This window comes from Balaenoptera acutorostrata, chromosome 17, assembly GCF_949987535.1.
Source record: "Balaenoptera acutorostrata chromosome 17, mBalAcu1.1, whole genome shotgun sequence".
Taxonomy (NCBI): domain Eukaryota; kingdom Metazoa; phylum Chordata; class Mammalia; order Artiodactyla; family Balaenopteridae; genus Balaenoptera; species Balaenoptera acutorostrata.
In genome coordinates, this window is record NC_080080.1 from 58,127,670 (window position 1) to 58,149,337 (window position 21,668).

Genomic DNA, 21,668 nt, shown 5'->3' on the forward strand with positions numbered 1-21,668 from the left:
TGGTAATCACACTTGTCACCAGAAAATGTGAATGTCGCTCTTTGAACCTCTCAGTGAAGCCTGCCCTGTGTAACTGTAATGTATCCCAACTTGTGGAGCTGCAAAACTGCTGTGAAGATGCAAAATGGATTTCTTCCCTCCAAAAACGAAAGCTTTTCTAACTCAACACTTAGGCACAGCCTTTAAAGGATGTGAATAATAAACAGAAACCATTTTCCTTGTAAGATCTGAATCGTTTTCCTTAGAGTTATAGAAGCTGCGTCTAACACTCAGATCTGTACTCTCATTCAAGTCCCGCTGTTGGAGCAAGTCAACATTTTAAAATCTGTAAAATGAGCATAAATCTCTTTTATCCAATTTACGAGACCACTGTGAGATTTCAGTGAGGTAATGTATATGACGTATCATACATTAATAAGTTCTGGAATACCTGAGTTTCACCCTGTGCTCCTGGACAGGAGACCACGTCTAGTCCCTGGGTCTTCTTCTCCAAGGCACCTTTCCAGGATCTAGGTTTGTTTCCTGCTACACGGCCTTCCCTCTGCAATGCACTATGGAACAGGCCATCTAACATCTCTTACTCCATCACTTTGCTCCCCACTCCCTTACCTCCCCTCCTGACCAGCCTTCTTCCCAGGCCAGATTTAAGCCTCCTTTAATGATATGTGTAAGGAATACAGTGTGTGTGCTGTGTGTGTGTTTAACATGATTTATATATTTTTCCTACTAAGTAATGCATAATAATTGTAGAAAATTTTGACTAGTGAGATAAAGCACCAGTTGGAGTTGGACTTGCAGTCAGATGTCTTGAGTTCAATACCCGGCTTGGTGCTTCTCACTGCAAAGGTCTATTCCCAACTCCTAGTTGCTGGTCTAATATCCCGAAGTTTGGTTCAAACAACACCTATATCAGACTCATCGAGCATGCTCCTTAGGAATGGAATTCCAGAGACCCACCTTTGCCCAGCGGCTGAAACATAACCATTGTAGATAGGGCCCGTGAATATGTTCTGCATTTTCAGAAAGCTACTCGGGTGATTCTCACGCAGATCAGAAGCTCTACTCTGGATTCTAGACCACACTTCCAGTAGCCAAGATAGGGTGGTCTGGACCTGCAGGGCTGACATCATCTGAGAGCTTGTTAGAAATGAAGAATCTCCCCATAGTGCCCAAACCTACTGAATCAGAACCAGCATTTTGACAAAATCCCCAGAAGATTCTGTCACACCTTTGAGAAGCTCTACTGTACCTTGGTGTCACCTGGGAAGCTTTACAACCTAATGATACCCGGGCCCCATCTAGAGATTCTCATGTACTTACTATTCTGGATTCTGGGGTGCGGACGGGGCAAAAGGGCTCTTACTAGTTCCGTAAGTTACTTTAATGTACAGCCAAGGTACATTGTCCCCTAAATCCCAGCTTTTTAAGCTTAAACTATAACCTGAGTTAAATTGGCTTTTGTAGGCTTGCCAGGGGCCCTAAGGATCGCTTAGATTAAACAGTGGTTTTTCAGAGACAATGGACTCTGGAGACAAACAAGTTCAACCACACAGCTTGAGGTTCACCGAACCCCAGGCGGGAGACTTCCGGTACCTTCCCACGAGGGAGCGGGGCATCGCACCCGGATCCGCCCCGCGCCCCGACCCGGCCCCGCCCGCCTCGCCCCCTCCCCGCCCCGCCCTCCCCCGTGACGTGCCGCAGAAGGCCGGGCTCATGCGCACTCGCGCCCCGCGCCCCGCACGGCTGCACCGCCTCGGCGCTTGTCATTCTCCGCGGCGCGGCGGCGAGTGCTGACTGCGGTGCGTGCCTGCCTTCCCGCTCGCTTGTCGGCGCGCCCGCGATGTGATCGACCTCCTGGGAGCGGGCTGGCAGCTCTCCCCGCTACAGCGCCTCGGCTTTTCCCTGGCCGCCTTCCTTGTTGAGCCCCGATTCCCTCGGAGCCGGAGACACGCACCAGGGGCTCGAAGCGCCGCACTCCGGGGCTGGCGGCAGCTGCAGCGCTCGGGACCGCGCGGCCGGGTGCAACCTCTGTCGTCGCCGCCGCCGCGCTTGGCACCGCGGAGCCAAGGCGGCTGGTGCAGAGCGGTAGCACCTCGCCCCGCACCCGCCGCCGCCCGGGCAGTGCGGGGCCGCGGCGCTCTGTGCGCAGCGGGAGCGCGGTGCCCCCCGAAGGCTCCCTGTCGCCTGCGTCCCAGTAAGTTGACTGTAGTTTTTGAAGTTGGAGGGCGCCACGGGAAGGGGAGGTTCGTTTTTGTTATCTTCACGTCGTGGGAAGCTGGGGGTGGCACCTCTTGTTAGCAGGGCTCCAGCTTGGGGAGTTGAGGGTGCGAAGCCGCGGACAGGGCACGCGGGGAGAGGAAGCAGTCCCGGGAGAACTGGCTCCAGCCTCTGCGGAACGTGCCAGTTGGAAATGTGCTGTGAGAGGACAGGTGCTCTGAGGGCATTTTGCCTGCTGCTGATTGCACATTCCGAGCCCTTTGACTGTGTGTGTGTGTGTGTGTGTGTGTGTGTGTGTGTGTGCGTGCGCGCGCGGGGGGGGGACTGGGGGGTGGTAGGGGGGTCCTGTCACCTCCATCCCAAGTCCTCAAGGGAATGACTCTAGTAATATTCCTGGATGCGATAGATCTTTGGGGATGGGGGCTAAGTCATTCCCTCTCAGGCCTCCAGGCTTCCCGCGCATCCCACTTTTCTCTTCCCCTAGGCAGAAGTTGTAATTGGAGCCCAGTCCTTTAGGGAAAGACAACTTATATGTCAACCTAGAGTTTTGTGCTATAAGGCAAATAAAATGAGAAACCCGCTCAGCGTGTGTGATTTCATACGCTTTAAGAATGTGAGCAAGTCTCAAAGCAATAGTGTTCAGATGATGACACTTGGGTTTCACCCTCACTGTCCTGCACCTCTTATGTAAGCCTCGCGGCAGGATAACTGCAGTGGCTGCAGCTGTGACTCTCCATTCCATTTGTTTTAGGTCTAGCTTGAACGTATTTAATGAAAATGTTGACATGATATAGCACCCTGCAGTCTGAAACAGAGTGCACTCTTCAAATTGGAGTGTCTTCTCCTAATAAGGAGTGTGCAAGGAAAACCCCAGTATATTTTTCAAGGCAGCTTCAGGAATTAGACACATAAATCATGTTTTAAAATAGCATGCATTGTACAGAGAGCTTGCAGAGGACCCCTTTGAACACATCCCCTTTGTTTTAGAAAAAGTGGAAATTGTTCATGCCAGACAATTGTTGAGTCTGAAAGTTAAGTGTACTGATAGGCTTAATTATCTTAATAAACAAAGAGCATGATTTATAGGTAGCTGCCCTGCCCTACTTTGAAGGATAGAATTCTAGAATTCTTTAACCTTTCTTTCATCTGTCCCCTAGAGATTCCTTTTAAGCAGAGCAATAGATTATCATCATTGATGTTTAATATTTGAGTTGATTAAATTTGTAAAAGCAGTACTTTGAAATACCATACAGTACTGCTATGACTATTAAGACAGTGAATATTAGAAATAAGGAGAATATTCCAATTTTTTGGTATAGAAGTCATTAGTTTAAAAAAACAGATAACATTGACTGCCCTAATATATCTTTCTTAATTTGGACTTGTAATAAACATTTAAACCAAAACTCAGGGTTGTGTTTTGATGTAGGATTTATTTAGTTACTCTTTAGAAAAAGAAGCACATTTATTTATAGCATTCTAGCACATGGAACAAGATGAACTAGTTATAGGCACCTCATTTAAAAACATATAGTTTTTTTTAAGGAATTCTAAGAAAATACACAAAATGTAATTTCAAAAGTTGAAAAGATAGTCAACGCTTTGTACTTGGTGAGAGCAGCCATTGCTCATCTCTAGAAGAGATTACATCAGAGCGTGGAAGCACAAACAGGTTGACCCCCTCCTAACATGATGCACTGTCACATCATGGTTAGGAGCACAGACTAGGGAGCCATGCTGGCAGCTCGGGTACCATCTGTTTGAATCTGGGCAAGTTACCTAAACTCTGTGCCTCAGTGTCTTTGTCCGTAAAATGGGGATAACAATACCTACCTCCCTGGATTGTGGTGAGGATGAAGTGAGTTCATAGATTTAAAGCTACTGAACCAGTGTCTGGCTTATTAAACTGAGTAAAATTATCGTTAGGAAAGGAAATGCATCTTTGGATTCTGTGGACATTGAATGGCTGCTGATGGAGGTTAACAGAAGCAGTTCACATGTATAATAGGAGAGAGGGTATGAGCATTTATTGAATACCTCCTGGAAATGCAGACACCAGCTGGTGTTTGACCAAATGTCTCTTTCAATTCCTCTCCAAGGTGGGTAGCTTCATTTCCACTTTGGAGAAAAGGAAACTGGGACTCAACAAGATCAAATAGTAGAAATCGCAGTTAGGATTTTAACCCATGTCTGTCTCTTTCAAACCCTGTCCTTTTTGGCCCTGCTGCCTCAATTTGCAAACTGCTTTTTCCATCTCTTCTCCTTGAATCCTCATAATAACAATAAAATGGGTGCGTTATTATCTTTAATTTACAGATGAGGAAATTTTCTTTAAGCAGTAAAGTATGCAAAGTGCTTAACTCACAAGATAGTTCTCCATGACTGGGAGCTATTATTATTATCATAATTATTGTTTAAAAGCTTGCCTACATTAGCACATGGTAGAGATGCCAGCAGGTGAAATGAGTTTTCTCCTTCGGTTTGAAGTGGATTCCATTGCTTTTCACTTCCCTATTCACATATTCAGAGAATCAAGAAAAAGAAAATGGTATGTTACCATTCCCACGCTTCCCGCTGGAGGACAGCACTCTCGGGTTTGTTTCCCGCCTGCAGATGTAGCTGCAGGATCCACACAGCCTAGTGAACAACCGCAAGCAGGTCATCCATCGATCCACAATCAGCATCATCTGTGGGCATGAATTCAGTCCCAGCTGGAGAACACCCCTGGGGCAGAGAGAGAGAGGCCTTGCACTTTGCAGCATAGTGTACTGTATGTTCAGAAATGGAAATAATTTACATTTCATATTAAATAAGCATGCTTCCTCTGGGCCCTAGTACCAGTGTGGTGGGTAGCAGTTTCAGGGGTCCTGTGTGAGCAGTCCAGTTGGCCTTCCGTATCCTCGGGTTCCACATCTGTGGATTCAACTAACCTCGGGTTGAAAATATATATATTTTTTAATTCCAGAAAGTTCCAAAAAAGCAAAATTTGATTTGCTTTGCTCCAGCAGCTGTTTACATATTGTAGCATTTACATATTTACTGTTTACATGGCATTTACACTGTATTAGGTATTATAAGTAGTCTAGAGATGATTTAAAGTATGTGGGAGAATATACTTTAAGATTCTATGCAAATATAATGCTATTTTATATGAGGAACTTGAGCATCCACTGATTCTGGTATCCTCACGGGTCCTGGAACCAATCCCCCATGGACTCTACTTTGTTAAAAGTCTGGTCCACAGCCTGTCAAACTTTTCACTTGACTTCCGAAAGTTGGGAATGATTGAAAGGCTTTTTTCCTGTGGCTTTCTTAGATTATCATCCAGATCTACATAGTATTCTGGCCCTTGGTAAATATTTACTCTGTTTTCTAGATATAAAAATCTAATTTCTGTAAAGGGTATGTAGGCCACAGACGGCTTACAGACTGATTTAATATTTAAAGAAACCTGGTATCCTACCACTGAAAGGTACTTCAATACAGATGTTCTAAGTGGGCTTTTTTTTAAAAGTCAAAACTCTCTGTACAACATGTTGATTATAGTTAATAATACTGGCTTGCATATTTGAAAGTTGCTAAGAGAGTAGATCTTAGAAGTTGTCATTGCTAGAAGAAAAAATTGTAACTATGTGAGGTGACAGATGGTAACTACTCATCATGGTGATCATTTTGCAATATATACAAATGTTGATTCATTATGTTGTACACCTGAAATGAATAGTGTTATATGTCAATTTTATCTCAATTAAAAAAAATCAAATCAAATCAGAAGGCTCTGGGTGTGAGCTCCCAGGAGGGTGCCAGATAGAGTCCTTGTCTTCAACTGAGTCTTTCCGCAGTTTTAGCCCTCCTTGTCAGAGTACAAATATTCCTTTTTACTCTTTCAAGTGCTTTTCCTTACATTTCAAATGCTCCTCTGCTCTGGGTCATTCTATAGTAAAAATCTTCCTCAGTCACTTTTGTGACTCGACCTGGGTCCATAATTTACTTTTAACTCAGTCTTTAGAATTTACATAGTTCAGTTTTATTTTTTGTCTATGTTAACTATTTATTGGCTTACCTCTAAATCGCCAAATAACTTGCCTCCGACATCTAGCTATCCTTGCTGTCGGAAGACCTACGTACAAGAAATGCAAGCTAATTTTAATATGGATAAAGTGAATGAAGACCATTTACTCTCCCCAGTCATCTCTACTGTTTTGAATTATCTTCCCTTTGGGCTTGGGGAGTCTGGGGCTGATTGTATTTCTAGAGCTCTTGCCTCATACATCCGGGAGAAACTTGTTGGAGGTTATACTAGTCTTGGTTCTACAAGCAAGCTGTTCATGTGCAACATGGCAGAGACAGTCCCGCAAGGCTGGGACGTTGCTGAATTGAGGGCGAGGGGTGGGTGTGGGGAAAGACAGCTCCGAGTATGATTTATCTGCCACACCCTTACTGGATGGAATGAATAGCTAACACAGAGCCCTTACCGTGGGCTGGCTTCCATGCTAAGAACTGTACATACAATATTTACTTTAATCAGTGACCTTGTGTGGTTACTTTGTTATCCTTTATTGCACAAGGGGAAACTGAGGCCTAGAAAGGTCAGAGCACTTGTCCAAGATAACACTAGTGTGTTTTTGAGCCAAGAGTGGAGGCCAGGAGTCTGATGAGGCCTAGCATTCTACTGCATCCAATATGGGGGCCTTCTTATGGTTCAGCTGTGTCATATAGATATCCTATATTGTGCTTCTCAAAATCATCCTATACCATCTCATGCTCTCCCCACAGTGACCCTAGGATAGAGCTAAAGGGATGGTGGAAAGGTCCGTGCCCACCGTCTTCCAGATCTCTAAGGAGGAAGAGCGTAAAGCTTAGTTCATGCAATGAGCTCAGAAAAGAAACCCCCATGTTAGCATTGTGAAATAGGAAGCATAAAGCCTTCCACTGATCTTGGGACACAGTGGAGAGGCGTGCGAACTTTGTGTTTGATGTCACATGCTTGCGTCATTCTCATCGAAGAGAGAAGTATAGCAACCTGAGATTTTCTTAGGTGATTTCTAAAAAATTAAATCAAAAATGATTTAATCAGTAGTGAGTATTACTACAGCAGTGTCATGTGTTGTTCACGATGAACTGATGGTTTTTAAAGTAAATGAACAAGTATGTCTCACAAGCAAAGTGCAAGTGTGTTGTCTCAGAAAAGGAACATTGTGTCACATCATCTGGGTCTGCATCCTAGTCTAACGCCACTCTAAATGCAGAGGGAAAGGGCCTCACATCACACGAATTTAAAACCAACGTGTAATATTTCCAAAACCGTTTCCCTGAGCCCCACCTCCTCTATTTTTTCCTGATTTCACACTGGAGCCAATGTTTGTTGCAGAGGTCTCGGTATTGTGCAGCTGCCCTTTTGTAAGAAACACTTTTCCAAAATAAAACAATTTTAAAAACCCATTAAAAAAAGTTCTTCATATCCCTTGGGTTTTGATTTTTACTTTTGTTGTTGTCGTTGTTATAATATTTTGGTATATCACGTTAATGTCTCACCCACTCCCCCTTCTTGGTTTTATAGGACTGTATAATTTTCAAGTGATTAAAAACTTATGAAAAATTCAATTTTCTAAGTGTGGATTTTATGGCAGAGGACAGGGAAATTTGGCCTGATTGGGGGGCCTTTACTTAAACTACAGAGCACTTGAAACCCTATGAACCTTATGGGGTAGGCAGGTTTTTCTAAAAAAGTGTTTTAATTGATCAGTAGCAGCCTTGTACTTTCCTCTTCAATTTCATAGGACCCAGTCCCCGCATATCATATCTTGTATTCATTTGTAAGTAATCAATTTCAATTGATTTTCTAAAAGTACCAAAAGGTGTGACTAGTCAGCATTGCTGCATCTGTCATTTCAGTCTTCAGGGAGCCCCAAGGTTGCATATGGAAGCCTTTCTGTGAATTTGTTCTCTAAGGAATGAAGGGTGTTCAGATAGATCCTTGGGGTTCAGGTCTCGCTGTACTTGTGACTCAGTCATTGCTGTTAATGTTGCTTCCACTCACTCTGGCCTTTCACCTCCACCCGTACTCCTTCCTCCATCACCCCCACGTGGCTGAACCTGCTGAAGCTACTGGGAAACTTTAATGTTGAAGCAGCTCATGCTATAGGTCAGAGGCAATAAAACCACACAAGACCAATTTTCTTAAACTATAAAAAAGCCAATCTGTAACATGGCTACACACAAGAACACCACAGCTTCTGTATTCAGCACTTGGGAATTGCAACCGGAGTGGCCTTGTGATATTTTCCATGACACCTTCTAAAGAGAGCTCTGCACCTCTCATTCACACATAATCAATCACTAGAAGCTTGGCAATGTTTGAGCCAAATTTAGTTGGAGTGATATTTACTCATTTATACATTCACCAGATATATATCAATATACCAGGCATAGTGTTGGATGGTGAAACCTCAGACATAAGAGGATTCCTTTCACTTCCCTCGATAATCTCAGTCTTGGTAGGGAAAAGATGCTTAACAGCAGTTGGAACCAGTGCCTAAAAGATGCTGGGCTCGCTCAGGGGTGCCTGACTCCAAAGAGATGACTTTCCCTTAAGAAGCAGGGCAGGATCTGAGTCTGGAAGGGTGAGTTGGAGGGGAACAGGCAGCTGAGGATGGGAATGGGCTGGCAAAAATCATTCTGAGCCAGAGGGACCAGGGGGAACACAATGAAGGAGCTGAAGAGGGTGGTACGTCTGTGGAATAGCTGGTATTTCCCCGAGACTGGTCCTCATCAGGGGCAGTAGGTGAAGCTGGAAATGGAGAGTAGAGGCTGGAACCGCTTCGGGAAGGGTCTTGTGGGCCATATTTGGTTCAGATGAATTCAGGTCGTTCTTTTTTTTTTTTTTATTTTTTTTTAAATTTTATTTTTAGTTTATTTATTTTAGTTTTTTGGCTGTGTTGGGTCTTCGTTTCTGTGCGAGGGCTTTCTCTAGTTGCGACGAGCGGGGGCCACTCTTCATCGCGGTGCGCGGGCCTCTCACTATCGCGGCCTCTCTTGTTGCGGAGCACAGGCTCCAGATGCGCAGGCTCAGTAGTTGTGGCTCACGGGCCTAGTTGCTCCGCGGCATGTGGGATCTTCCCAGACCAGGGCTCGAACCCGTGTCCCCTGCATCGGCAGGCAGATTCTCAACCACTGCGCCACCAGGGAAGCCCAGGTATGTCGTTCTTTTAGAAGGATCACTCTGGGCGTGTTGTAAAGAATGGTTGGGATGTGAGGATGGTGGTGCGGAAAAAAGCAGTTGTGTAAAAAAGCTGTTGAATCCTAGTGTGGATTTTAAGGTCTGAACAGACTGATCAAGGTGGGGGGACCGGAGAAGGAGAGGAGAAGCAGGGAGGGGATGGTGAGTTTCGGGATGGATGACTCCCAGGGCTCTGGCTTGGGTGAGTGGAGGGACAGATGTGCCACTGGTCAGGACAGCGAGTACAGAGAATGGTGCAGTGTGCAGGGGAAGGTGATGAATTCGGGGTGGATTCGTGGGATGTGAGGCACAAGAGGGGCACCCAGGGCTTGAGATTCTGTTGACCGTTGCACAAGCCTGTGGTTCTGGAATTCAAGACAGAGGCTGAGCTGGAGATAAAAGTTTGCAAGTCTTCCGTGTATTTGAAGTTGTTGAGGTTGTGATCTGCCTGGGAGGGTGCGTAGAATGAAAAAAAGAGGAAGGCCAAGGTGGCAGGCAGAAGAAAGGGAGGTGGGATAGTAAGATTAAGTGAGGGAAGTTTTCGACAAGTGCTTGGACGCAAAGTGGCAGAAGCCAGAGGCAAAGCAGGATGAGGTGCATGAGGGAACGGGAGCCGGGTGACAAAAGGAATGAAATAGAAAGAAAAGGCAGAGAGCAAAGGGACAGGTCTGACTGTTTCCTCGCTTGCCTCTACACAGATGACAGTGGCTATTTCTCATATAGCTTCTAGTTCCTGTCAATAAGTATGAAGACCTACTATGTGGAAAGTGGACGGGGAGTGGGGTAAAGGAAAGAAATCAATGAAATCACGAATCAAGCATGATCCTCAACCTCAAGCTGCTTATAGGATAGCATTGTCGTTTCTTGTTTTCCTTTTCCTTTCATTTTTCTCCTTCATTGACAGCAGGACAGGGCCACTTGGGAAAGTGGGAAGAATGACAGAATCACTTTCTTGGCACATAAAGGGCTTGGTTCTCCATAACAGGCATGTCTCGTTGTATTCATGAATGAGCACACCGAAAGGAACAGTGATAATGACACATTATTTGACAGTTTACAAAAACGAAGCTTTTAGCATGGCCACAGCATCTGTGGAGGGTTTGGACCTGTGAACCAATCTTGTTAGAGTTACCAATGAGCCTTTTGGCTCGTTGGTTTATTTGAGATATATTAAGTACAGTTTCCTGTAATTTTCACTTGTCTTATAAAAACAGGCATCATTAAGTTATAGACAAGCTGGAGTATTTGGGGGGATGGTGGAAATAATTACCATGTGTTTTAGTTAATATCATGCATTTCAGTCCTCACTTGTTTTATCCTTTAATTTTGACCTAAAGGTGGAATTAACTCCCATTGCAGAGATGAGGGAACTGAGATGCAGGGTTAGGATGACTGCATGGAAATAACACAGCTAGTAAATGGTAGAGCTCCTAGGACCCCAAATAAGGCATTCTGATTTCAAATTCTGGCTTCTTGCCACGCCATCATGTTGCCTGTGTCTTCATGAATAGCTACTAAAGAAAAATTAGCGTGTGGAATATTTAAGAGATTTTTAATTAGTCTGCTCAAAACACTAATAGTGGAAACAGCATTGGCCGCAGTCTTTATATTTGGTGGGCCACAGGTTCTTCATGCAAATGTATGCGATTAAGTCAGACTGGGGGAAAGCTTTTTTCACAGATGAACATCTTTTTCTTTCATTATCTTAAAAGCTTTAAAAAAGCATCTAAGTTATAAAAGGATTCAACATTTTAAACTATAAAATTATTGTAGTCAAACTTGCTATCTGTGATACAAAGGAAATTTATTTTTCAGTTGTTGCAATGGCTGTTGTAGGTGAGAAGCGTTCTGTGTGTACATGTATGTGTGCGTGTATGTGAAATAAGTCAGCCAGATTAAGTTTAAACTATTGATTTTCCTTTTATAATATCATTCCTGAATTCTCCAAATACATTAAGTGATGTAGCTTGCTTTATCTTGCCAAAGCAGCTATTATGTTCCCTATTTAATGCCAAAGTATTAAAGCATTTGTCTTTTTCTTAAGCAGTGTAAAATGATGCAGGATAAATCAAAAGAGCTTATTTTAGTTTTACAACTTGTATTTTGGCTTCTGATATTCTAAAATTATGATTTACCTAATTTTACTACTGTTAAAGCAGATATTAACTATTAATATACAGAAGTGTTAGAATCATGAAGTGTACATGGAATTTTATGGCTGTTTGAAAAGTTTATAATGCTACATTTTTTTATTTCATAAAAAATATCTATGAGCCTTGCTAAATGGCAATTTCCAGATGAAAGCAATTTCTAGCAAGCAGCAAAATGCTGGTACCAGTGCTTATCTTTAAATCTCAATTTCAAGCTTCATGGTGCCAATTTTACATTTTAGCGTCAGTGGAAAAAAACTGAATCCAAAAGGGCTTATGCATTTGTGACATTCAGTCGGTTGATCTTTTGTTATTAATGCTGATTTTTTAAAATAACCATAGGCTTATAAAGTTTTTAAAGTTTTATAAAAATGTTAGGCAACTATCTTAGCTTTAGTAATTATCAATACACACGGTGTACTGTAGTAGCGTAGTCCATTGTAGTTGAGAAATTACAATATAAGCATATGAGAATTTAAATAACAATATAAAATAGTATGGTGTTTTATATGTGATTTTATTGTATTTTGTATTTATAAAAATATGTGAGGAAATTCAAATGAAGTAAAATGAAAGTTAATTTGGCCATTTCATGCCTCATGTGTCCCAGTTTCATCCAAATGCAAATATGATAATCCAGGGCACAGCGTTAGCATTCTATTGGGGCGATTTGACAATACTGTATTTACTACTCACCACCAAGAGGAATAATTAAGCTGCATTTCCCACTAATCTTTCCGTAAGTATATATTTTAATATTATGTGCTAGGAGTTTTCATTTTCTAAAAAGAGTAATTAAATTTTCTTTACCTCTTTTTTCTTCCCATTCAATTTTATTCTGACTTTTCTTATGTTAGTGTACACTTGACATGATAGAACACGCCTAAATTAGTAATCTAATTTGAATACCATAATTATATGTACAGTTATGGCTTGACTGAATAGAGGGCTTTTGCATATTGTGTACGTTCTTTCTCCTAGTGGATTTAGGAATTATATACTTAATATTTCAGAGTCCTAAACCTGCTTATGTTTAGCAATAGGCATGCAGAGAAAAATATAAATATTTTTACAAACGTAATTTTAAAAGATATGCTTCCTTTTCAAATGTTAGGAATTGACAGGTAACTGTCCACTGTAGCTTTTTCTTATATGCAATAGATTGATAAACACAGAAGTGGCTGAAACCTACGATGATGTCATTTGTAGCGTCTAAATTGTTAGTGTTGAGGTTGGGCGCGTACTCCTTTGTTTTCCTGAATAAAAAATAATGATGCTTTGCAGTAAAGTATTATGAATCTTGATAAATATGTAAGCATATTCAGGTAATGTTAAGAATATTTTTTTCTTTGCTGTAATATATAACAGTCATTTTGCCCAAAATGTACATCTTGAACTTTTAACATCAGCGTGAAATTCCCAATATCTCCAAAGTAAGAATTGACACTAAAAAGTCTGGGGACTCATTAAAAGCGTACAGTATGGATAATAGCTTTTCAGATTTTGTGCCAGGGTGTATTGAAGAGGATCGCTAAACACTGTGGTTGTTGAGAAAAATAAAACCCTGAAGTATTAAACTTACACTTAATTTAATAGTTTCTGTTACCACAGTTCTTAACCTTTAGGTTCCAACTGGCTTAGTGATTTACTAATAGCAGCTGGTCAGGACCTGAATTATTATAGATCTTTTCTTTTAATAAATATTCAGTAGCATTTTCAAAATTGTTCTCCTAGATACAGTTCATAATAAACAGCCCAGTGCTGGCAATGAACACGCTGCTTTTATTACTGTTTTACAGCCATAGGCCATTTGACATTTGGACCCATCTCTTATGGATTTCCGCAGCTCCGCATGTCCTGAAAACTGTCAGCCTTGGATCAAAACAAGTCTTTTGCATCTCCACAGTTACAAGGAGAGTAGAAAGAACTTCTTTTCTTCTCCCCATTATAGGCCAAGGCCTGTGGTCAGAGAATCATCATTTGCTAGGTTTATGCTTTTTCAGTCTTGATGTTCTCGCTAGCTTTAGGAAGTGATAACATGAAAAGCACTGTTGAAACATGAACACAACAGTTTGATCTGATCTGTCATATACTCTTTCTATTTAAAGCTACGGTTCTCCACGAAGGGTGACTTTGCTACCCAGAGGACATGTGGCAGTGTCTCAAGACATTTTTGGTTGTCACAGCTGTTGGGCAAGGGTAGGGGGTAGGGACGTGAGGGCTACTACTGACATCTAGTGAATGAGTAGAGGCCAGGGATGCTGTTATACATCCTACAATGCACAAAACAGCCCTCCACAGGGAAGAATTATCAGGGCCAAAATGTCAGTAGCGCTGTGGTTGAGAAGCCCTGATCTGGAAAGTAGGGAATGTCTTTTTAATTTGCTTTATATTGTTCAAGCAAATGGAAATGTGTTCAATGGTTCTGGCGAAGAGATCCGTGCATTCAATATAATCATATATTGAACACCTCCTAGGTCCTGAAAATACTGTGAAGACTGGCATCGTCCTCAGGAGTTTCCACTGTCTTTGCAAGATGAGTGGTAAACAAAATACTACTGTTTGATGTGATGCATGCTGTAATTAGAGAGGCATGTGTGGCATGTTAAAATAGAAATAATTTCTATTTCATTTGCTAAATATAGGGGAATATCTGGAAGAACTCATCTTCTCTGTCTAGATGTAAAATTAGTCATTTGGGAGCAAGATTTTTCCTTTTCCCTTAATAATCAGGAATGGGTCCAATTTATTGCACCCTTCTCCCCCTATTTGAACTGGTATTAATTTGAAACATCAGGAAGAAAGATGAGGTGTGGACATAAAAAGTGTTACTTTAGAAATTTAGGATATTAGTTTTTTCACATCTTCATTGAGGTATAACTTACATGCCATGAAAGTCTCCTATTTTAAGTGTACAATTCACAGATTTGTAGTAAACTTACAGAGTTATGGGACTGCCATCACAATTCAATTTTAGGGCTTTTCCATCACCCCAGAAAGATCCCTTGTGCCCGTTTGTGGTCATTCTGTGTTTTCATTGCCAGCCCCAGGCAAGCACTAATCTTTCCATCTTTTTCTCTTTTCTGCCTCACTTTCTGTCTCCATTTGCTAAAAGGCAAATCTATGGACATATCATTTGGAATATTAATTTTTACAGTTAAAATGTAGTTTGATATCTTCTTTTTGAAGATCAGCATCACGTTTCTGTTTTTCATATTACCTATACCACACATATGCTACGACACAGGATTGGGTACACTCAGTATCAGAACTCTCAGACTGATACAGTGAAAAGAGTGACAAAGGAAAAGATAAGCACGTGTGTTTAAGGCAGCATATGTGAAATCGTATGTGGTATGCCTGTTTTTCAGCTTTGTCCTGTTTTGTTCCCTGTGAATCTGTTCACTAAAATAATGTTGTAGAAATCACTGAAAAGCTGAGGTCAGGTAAATACCTGCATGATGTGGGAAAACGGTAGAAGGATTAAATCTGGAGAACTCACCTGTTTGGGAGTTGTATGCAGGTCAACAACAGTTGTATGTAGCCAAACCCTTTGGGGCCAAATGTCTTTTAGAATCCAGCTTTTAGAAAGGGAATGCAGATTGTATACTGTAGGTTATGTAATACTCCCATGGGACTCAGGAAACACAGTCATTTCTGGAGCAAAGTAGATGAATATTCACATTTAGTTGGACAGAAAAAGTCCTGTCAGCTCAGGTCAGGGTTTGGAACAAGTTCGTTTGGTAGCAAAGTAACAAAGAAACTGTTCTCACAGAATTTTGCATTTCAAAATTGTGGATAAAGGTTTATGAACCTGTCCCAGTGTATCCCAGGATATCACATTTCAAGTAATTGTCCCATCCTCTTTTCAGCACCTCCCCACCCAATCTCCTCTGCCACATACGTGCTTCATACAGCTTAGCCATGGGTATACTTGTCTTTCTTTCACATCATTAACTTCCCATCAGACTTGACAAAATGCCAAGTTAGCTGTTCAGTTTTTGTGAATGAAGGTCAGGTATGGATGTGTTATCGCCAGCCAGATTCTCATTTTCATATGGTTTGTGGTTTCACCTCCCTTCTGGAGTATAGCCATGCCCATCTAGTCTAGCGCCGCCACTGGCCCAGGACCCTGGATGATGAAGATAGCTTTTGGGGGTCAAAAAGATGTGCTCGAAGAAAAATCCAAAGGTAACAATGGTAGCTATCATTCCAGGTAGCCCCAGACTCATGCTTGGTAACCTTCACACCCATCACAAAATTGTGGGCAGTGAGACTGAACAGCTATAGGAAGAGAGAAAACCAGGGTAGGGAATCCACTAGAGTCAATTCTCTTGAGATAAAGATATTTAGAATTCAAGAAAGATAGACATGAAGAAAATGACAAGAGGGTATTTACTGGGCTCACAACTTAGAAGGAGGACACCCGTTCAAAGCAAGACATTTCAGACTTGTTCCAAATTGTTAAAAAATCTTACATAATCTTATATAATTTGCCTAATGGCATTTAGCTAACCTTGTTAGTCTTTTAATCATAAATTTCACATCCATGTTAATTTCCAGATTCCAGTGGTGCAGCTGTAACTGTGGCAGTGGGTTTTAGCTGATTTTCCGTGGCACTCCTAGGGAGCTGTAGAATGAGTATTGAGTATTTCAATCAACGTGTAAATTTCCTTTTGTGGCATGTGAGTGTGCATGTCCTTATGGCAGCGTTACTTAGGCAGAATGTACTACAGACTGTAGGGCCCGTTTACGAGCAAGGGGACCCAATTTCTGCAAGAAAAAAGAGAGTGCAGTATTGCACCGGCATCAGAAAAAAGACTTATAGGGACATCCAAGAATTTTGCCTTTTGAAGACTCAAAACCTCGTCAAGGCAGTACTAAATTCTTAAAGAGCAATGTGAGGCAAAGGTAGTAGGCACTCAGGAACATGCTATTATTCGCTACCTCTTTTTTTTTTTTTTTAAGTTCTTAATTGTTTCCGGTGTGACGCCAAAGTTTCTATCTAAAGGGGGACCATCAATGTGCAAAGGTGTTGAATCATTGCCGTTTGGTAATGGAAGTACACACCCCGCTTTTTCTAGTGTAGACTTCATTCTGGGGTGTCTTGGTTGACACCCACCTCCTACTCCAGCTTCAGCAGACAGTTTCCTCCCAGGTTTTACAACCTCTTCCCAAGATTCATCTTCTCTCGTATCTCCCCACTTTAAATAGCTCAACTTGTCCTGGCTTGGTTTTGCCAGGACAAGTCTGTCTTCTCTCGCCAGGCATCTTCCTTGAGTTTTCAAACATTTCTAGTTGTTACCACATTTCCTGTTGTCAAAGGGCTGACAGCTCACAGGGGCCCCACCTTGTTACTGCTGCACTTTCTTCCTCCTTTAAATAGGCCCTCACCCTCTTCGTGCTGCAGGGATGCTGCCCGCCTCTGTTGGGGTAGACCCTCCGATCCCTCTTATCTCGTCTCTCTCCTTTCTCTCCTGCTGCCTTTAGAGCAACGGTTCTTCACACTGGCTGCAAAAAGCATCGCCTGGGGAGGTTTACTGCTTCCTGATGCCCAGGGCCCGCCCCCAGTGATTCTGATTAATGGTACCCTTGGGGGTGGGGGGCAGCGGCTCTGCCTTGGTGGTGCCTGAAAGCTCCCCCAGGGGATGCAGCCATCACTTAGAACCACCAGTGTCCAGGGCACGGGCACGACACCTGTCTGTTGTTAAGGGTAATTAGCCATTGTAGAAGGACCGGGAGGGAAGTTTGGTTGCCAAGGGGGAGGGAGTTGGGGGAGGGATGGAGGGGGAGGTTGGGGTTAGCAGATGTAAGCTTTTGTATCAATAGATAGAATGGATAAACAACAAGGTCCTACTGTATAGCACAGAGAACTGTATTCAGTATCCTGTGATAAGCCAGAATGGAAAAGAATATGAAAATGAATGTATATATATGTATAACTGAATCACTTTGCTGTACAGCAGAAATTAACCTAACATTGTAAATCAACTATATGTCAATTTAAAGAAATATATTGATTTATAAAAGAAGACAGGAAGAGATTAAACAACAGCAAGACTCCCTCGTCCCTTGCTTTACGTTCAGTTTCAGCTCAGGGGCGTGGGTTTCTGTAAGTGGCACCTACACCCACCCGGCTGGTGTGACAACTTCTCCCTCTTGGACTGTGTTCTCATCCGTAAATCCCGGGTGGCCGTGTGTCCCCAGCAGGCCAGAAACCATTTCGGGTGAAGCCTGTACTTATCTCCTCATGAGGCTGCACCCAGGGGTCTGATTTTCCTTTCATAATTTCACTTCCAGCCTTGCAACCAACTATTTTCCTTTTTCCTTTCTGTAACTCTCTGTAACCCGAAGCCAGGCGCCCTCCCCCCTCATGTGCGGCTAGTTCCCTTGCATCTCACTCCCCACAATGACACACACAGGAGAACCAATTAAAGTTCCCAAGTGGAGATTTTCACTTTGCCTTTCCTTTGCGAGAAAGATGGGTGGCAGGGTCTTGGCTGGGAAACGATTGTATAGAATATAATTTTTCTGAATTAGTGGGAGAGGGGAAGCCAGTACTAAAATGGAACTGTCATCTATTCATAGTTTTCTTTTATTCTTAATGTACCTATGGGTCTCTGAAATCTTTGCTTACACCATAATGAGTCCAGGAGTTGGACAGAAATGCATTTGAATAGCTTTCTTTATAAAAGCTCTCTTTATAATGCCTCTTTTCTAGACGTTCTGTGGTCCCAATGCACGTCCATTTTCCCGAGAACAGCGCACAAGAGCCTTTGGATGTGCTCCATTGTCCCACAGTTTCTAAAGGAGCTGAGAACAGTTATAACATGAGTGGGTTTACAATACTCTCTGGACCCTACTGCTTTCTTGTTAAGGGATATTTTGTTCCAAAGACAATGACAATACTTCTATTTGTATCAGTAAGTAGGAAAATGTAAGTGAGGTGATTTTGGCTTTGATAACAAGTACGCACAGCTAACTGTTTTAAGGGCTTCTCGTGAAATTTTTGGAAAATTCAGCTGTGAGAAAAAAAAAAAGAAATGCTTCACTTTACAAACCACTATGAAGATATAGGAATGATTTAAATGCCAGCTTTCTTTAACGGGATCAGTTTATAGAAATTGTGTTTCTGTAACACTTTCCCCTGAGCACAGATACTGTATAATGCAAACTGTACCGCAGTTGTCTGCTTCCATGTAAAAATGCAACTTTTCTGTCAGCCTCCTGTGTACGGTGTGAGAGCCTTGCCAAGGCTGGCAGTGCAGGCCAGTGATTAATTAACATGTTCATCCATTCCGCACGTGTTTATTGAGTTCTTTCTGTGTTCCACGCACCGTGATAGGCAGTGGATAGAGCAACAAACAAGCTGTATCTACTCTGACTTTCTAGTGGGAGGGGACAACCACATAAACAAGGGAATATCAGCAGGTATTAGGTTCTAGGCAGAAAAGTAGAATGTATTAATGTTCCTGGGAGTGACCGGGCAGTTAGGGAGGGCTCCCCGGAAGAGGTGCCGTTTAGGCTGAAATGTGAGCAAAACAAACAGAGCCGGCCGGAATTCAGAGACCAGCCTGGCCAGAGCAGACTCAGGCAGTCGGAGGAGACCAGAAGGGCAGAGAGTTGCAGTGGGGCAGCTCCGGAGCAGGGAGCAGCCTAGCCAGGTTTGTATTTTAGGAAGATCACTTGAGAGCAGGACAAAAGGTGAACCAGGACCAGGACAGGGATGCTGGTGCCTCGGGCTGGAGCCCGGATCCTGGAACCAGGGTACCTGCTGAGAACAGAGCGGGCAGCATGCCGACTTGATGCTAAAACGCTGATCTTGGGCTCCTCTTCTGCCCTCTGTCCTGACTCAGATTGGGCCTCACGGCCTTAATTGACTTGTTAAAATGCGTGTTCAGAGTGCTGATTTCCAGACCCCAACCTGACCTAGTGACGTGAAGTGGGACCCAAGACTTCATTAAGCCTCCAGCTTTTAAGCACGAAGTCCATGGACCGATTTTTGAGAAATATTGTGTCTAAGGATGGTGCTTACTTGAATATCCCATGTAACTCTCACAACAACCCTGTAAATGGGATGTATGCTCCCTGGGTTACAGATTAGGAAACAGGCTGTGTGATTAAGCATCTGGCCCAAGATCACACCGCTGGTGCATGTTTTGACTGGCAAAGTGATCTGCCCCTTTTTGTAGCCAGTGCTGCCTGCGTGAAGATGGGAAGAACAACTCTGCAGAATTCAGAAATCCTTTGTGGGTTAATCCGTCTCATGAATGAACATGGCCTTCTCTCAAACCTAGAACTCGATACATCTCATCTTGGAACAGAACCAGAAATGTCTGGCTTTTCTGAAGGAAAAGTTTCATTTTCTTTCTTAAAGGTAGAATTTTAAGTCTTGGGGTGGGGTGGGGGGGGGGAAATGTATATTACAAAGGAGAGATTTGATCTTCATCGGTCTTTCTGGGTCTCTTTTTGCCTTTTTTCCATAAAAGAAGTTAAGAGGGTTAAGGGGTAGCATTTTTTAATCACCCCATAGACCTAGAAACCCAACCATCATGCCTCACAGAAAATTATCGTGCTTTCAGTTGCCATGAATCATTTATTTCTTAAGTGGCTCTTGAACCAAGAGTTGTGAAAATGATACTGAAGAGATGGAGGAGGGTTGCTGCGGGAAAAGCACACTGATAATTAGAAATCATGTGTAAAAGCTGGCTTGAAAACACATTGACTTAAATAAATTATCCGCCTGCCCCCATCTAGTGTGATAGTGTGAAGAAGCTTCCAGCTTTATTTTCTTCTGTTGATAGGGTACTGAACGTTATTTATCTGGAGATTTAATCTCATAATAAAGTTTAGGTTGACCTGACTTTGGGGAAGGAAGGCGTCTTGTATTTTTAGTTTGTTAGGGTTCCCATAACAAAATACCACAGACTGGATGGCTTGAACAGCAGAAATTTATATCCTCACAGTTCTGGAGGCTGGAAGTCCAAGACCAATGTGCCAGCCGGGTTGGTTTCCTCTGAGACCTCTTCTCTGCTTGCACATGGTTGCCCCCTCAATGCCTCACATCATTGTTCCTCTGGGCACGTGGGTCTGTGATGTCTGTCTGTGTGTCCTCATCGCCTCTTTGCATAAGGACACTCATCAGATTAGATTAGGGCCCACCCTGATGACCTCATTTTAACTTAATTACCTCTTCAAAGACCATATTTCCAAATACAGTCACACTGTGGGGTACTGGGAATTAGGACTATCAACCTATGAATTTTGGGGAAACACAACTCAGCTCATAACACACCGTTGCCCCCGGGGAGTATGGAGAGAAGGAGGAGCATGAAAAGAGAGCAAGAAAAAATTCTCCCAGAGCAGGGTGCCCCCCTCCGCACTGCCGCGCCCCCTCCGTTGGGCCCCTGCAGCAGGCAAGGGCAGGACAGCTGTGAGCTGTAGACTAACATCTACTAGGATGTCGGCCATCACCCACGCTGGACCCCAGTTGTGAATTGCCTGCCTCGGGCATGAACCCAGCTTGAATGAGCCTCCTGGAAGCGAGGAAGGGGCTCTGTCTCCCTTGAAGTCCGACTCTTGTGTCCTGCAGAATTGGCAGAGGAAAGGCTGGCCTTTACAGGCCCCAGCATGATTGTCACAGGTTTTCCCAAAGGGACATTTTGTTGCTTGTTGTCGGGGGTTAGCCTCATCTCCATCATTAATGGCGGGAGGCGGGCTTAGGGCTACCTCTGGAGGTCTAACATACAAGACAAGGCCTCGTATTGTGAAAGCAAAATGTCCCCCCCACCTGCCCGCATTTGTCTGTAAGCAAAAGAGGAACCTCAGTGACAATCTTGAGACGAAAAGAAAAGCAAAGCTTTCACTGCAGTTTAAAGAACAGTGGATTTGTAAAGTGGGAAGAGACTTGGGCTCTGTGATAATAGTGAAAGCATTTTGTGCCGATTATGTAGATTGTCTGTAAAGCGTGGAAACAGACATATATGTCCTAGAAGATACGGTATATTGTAAAGTAACATTAATATACCATATGTTATGTGCATTCACCGATTTATAGACTTTATGACCACCCTCGGGTTAAA

General features: G+C 42.9%; 1 protein-coding gene across 5 annotated transcripts in view; it reads left to right on the plus strand.

The window, feature by feature from the left end:
- The first annotated feature begins 1,726 nt into the window (after positions 1–1,726).
- PAG1 (phosphoprotein membrane anchor with glycosphingolipid microdomains 1) overlaps positions 1,727–21,668 on the plus strand; it is a 141,468-nt gene continuing 121,526 nt past the window's right edge. For all 5 annotated transcript variants that reach the window (XM_057532152.1, XM_057532154.1, XM_057532153.1 and 2 more), the window contains exon 1: positions 1,727–2,194. The gene's annotated coding sequence lies outside the window, so the exon portion shown is untranslated. The remainder of the gene's footprint in view (positions 2,195–21,668) is intronic.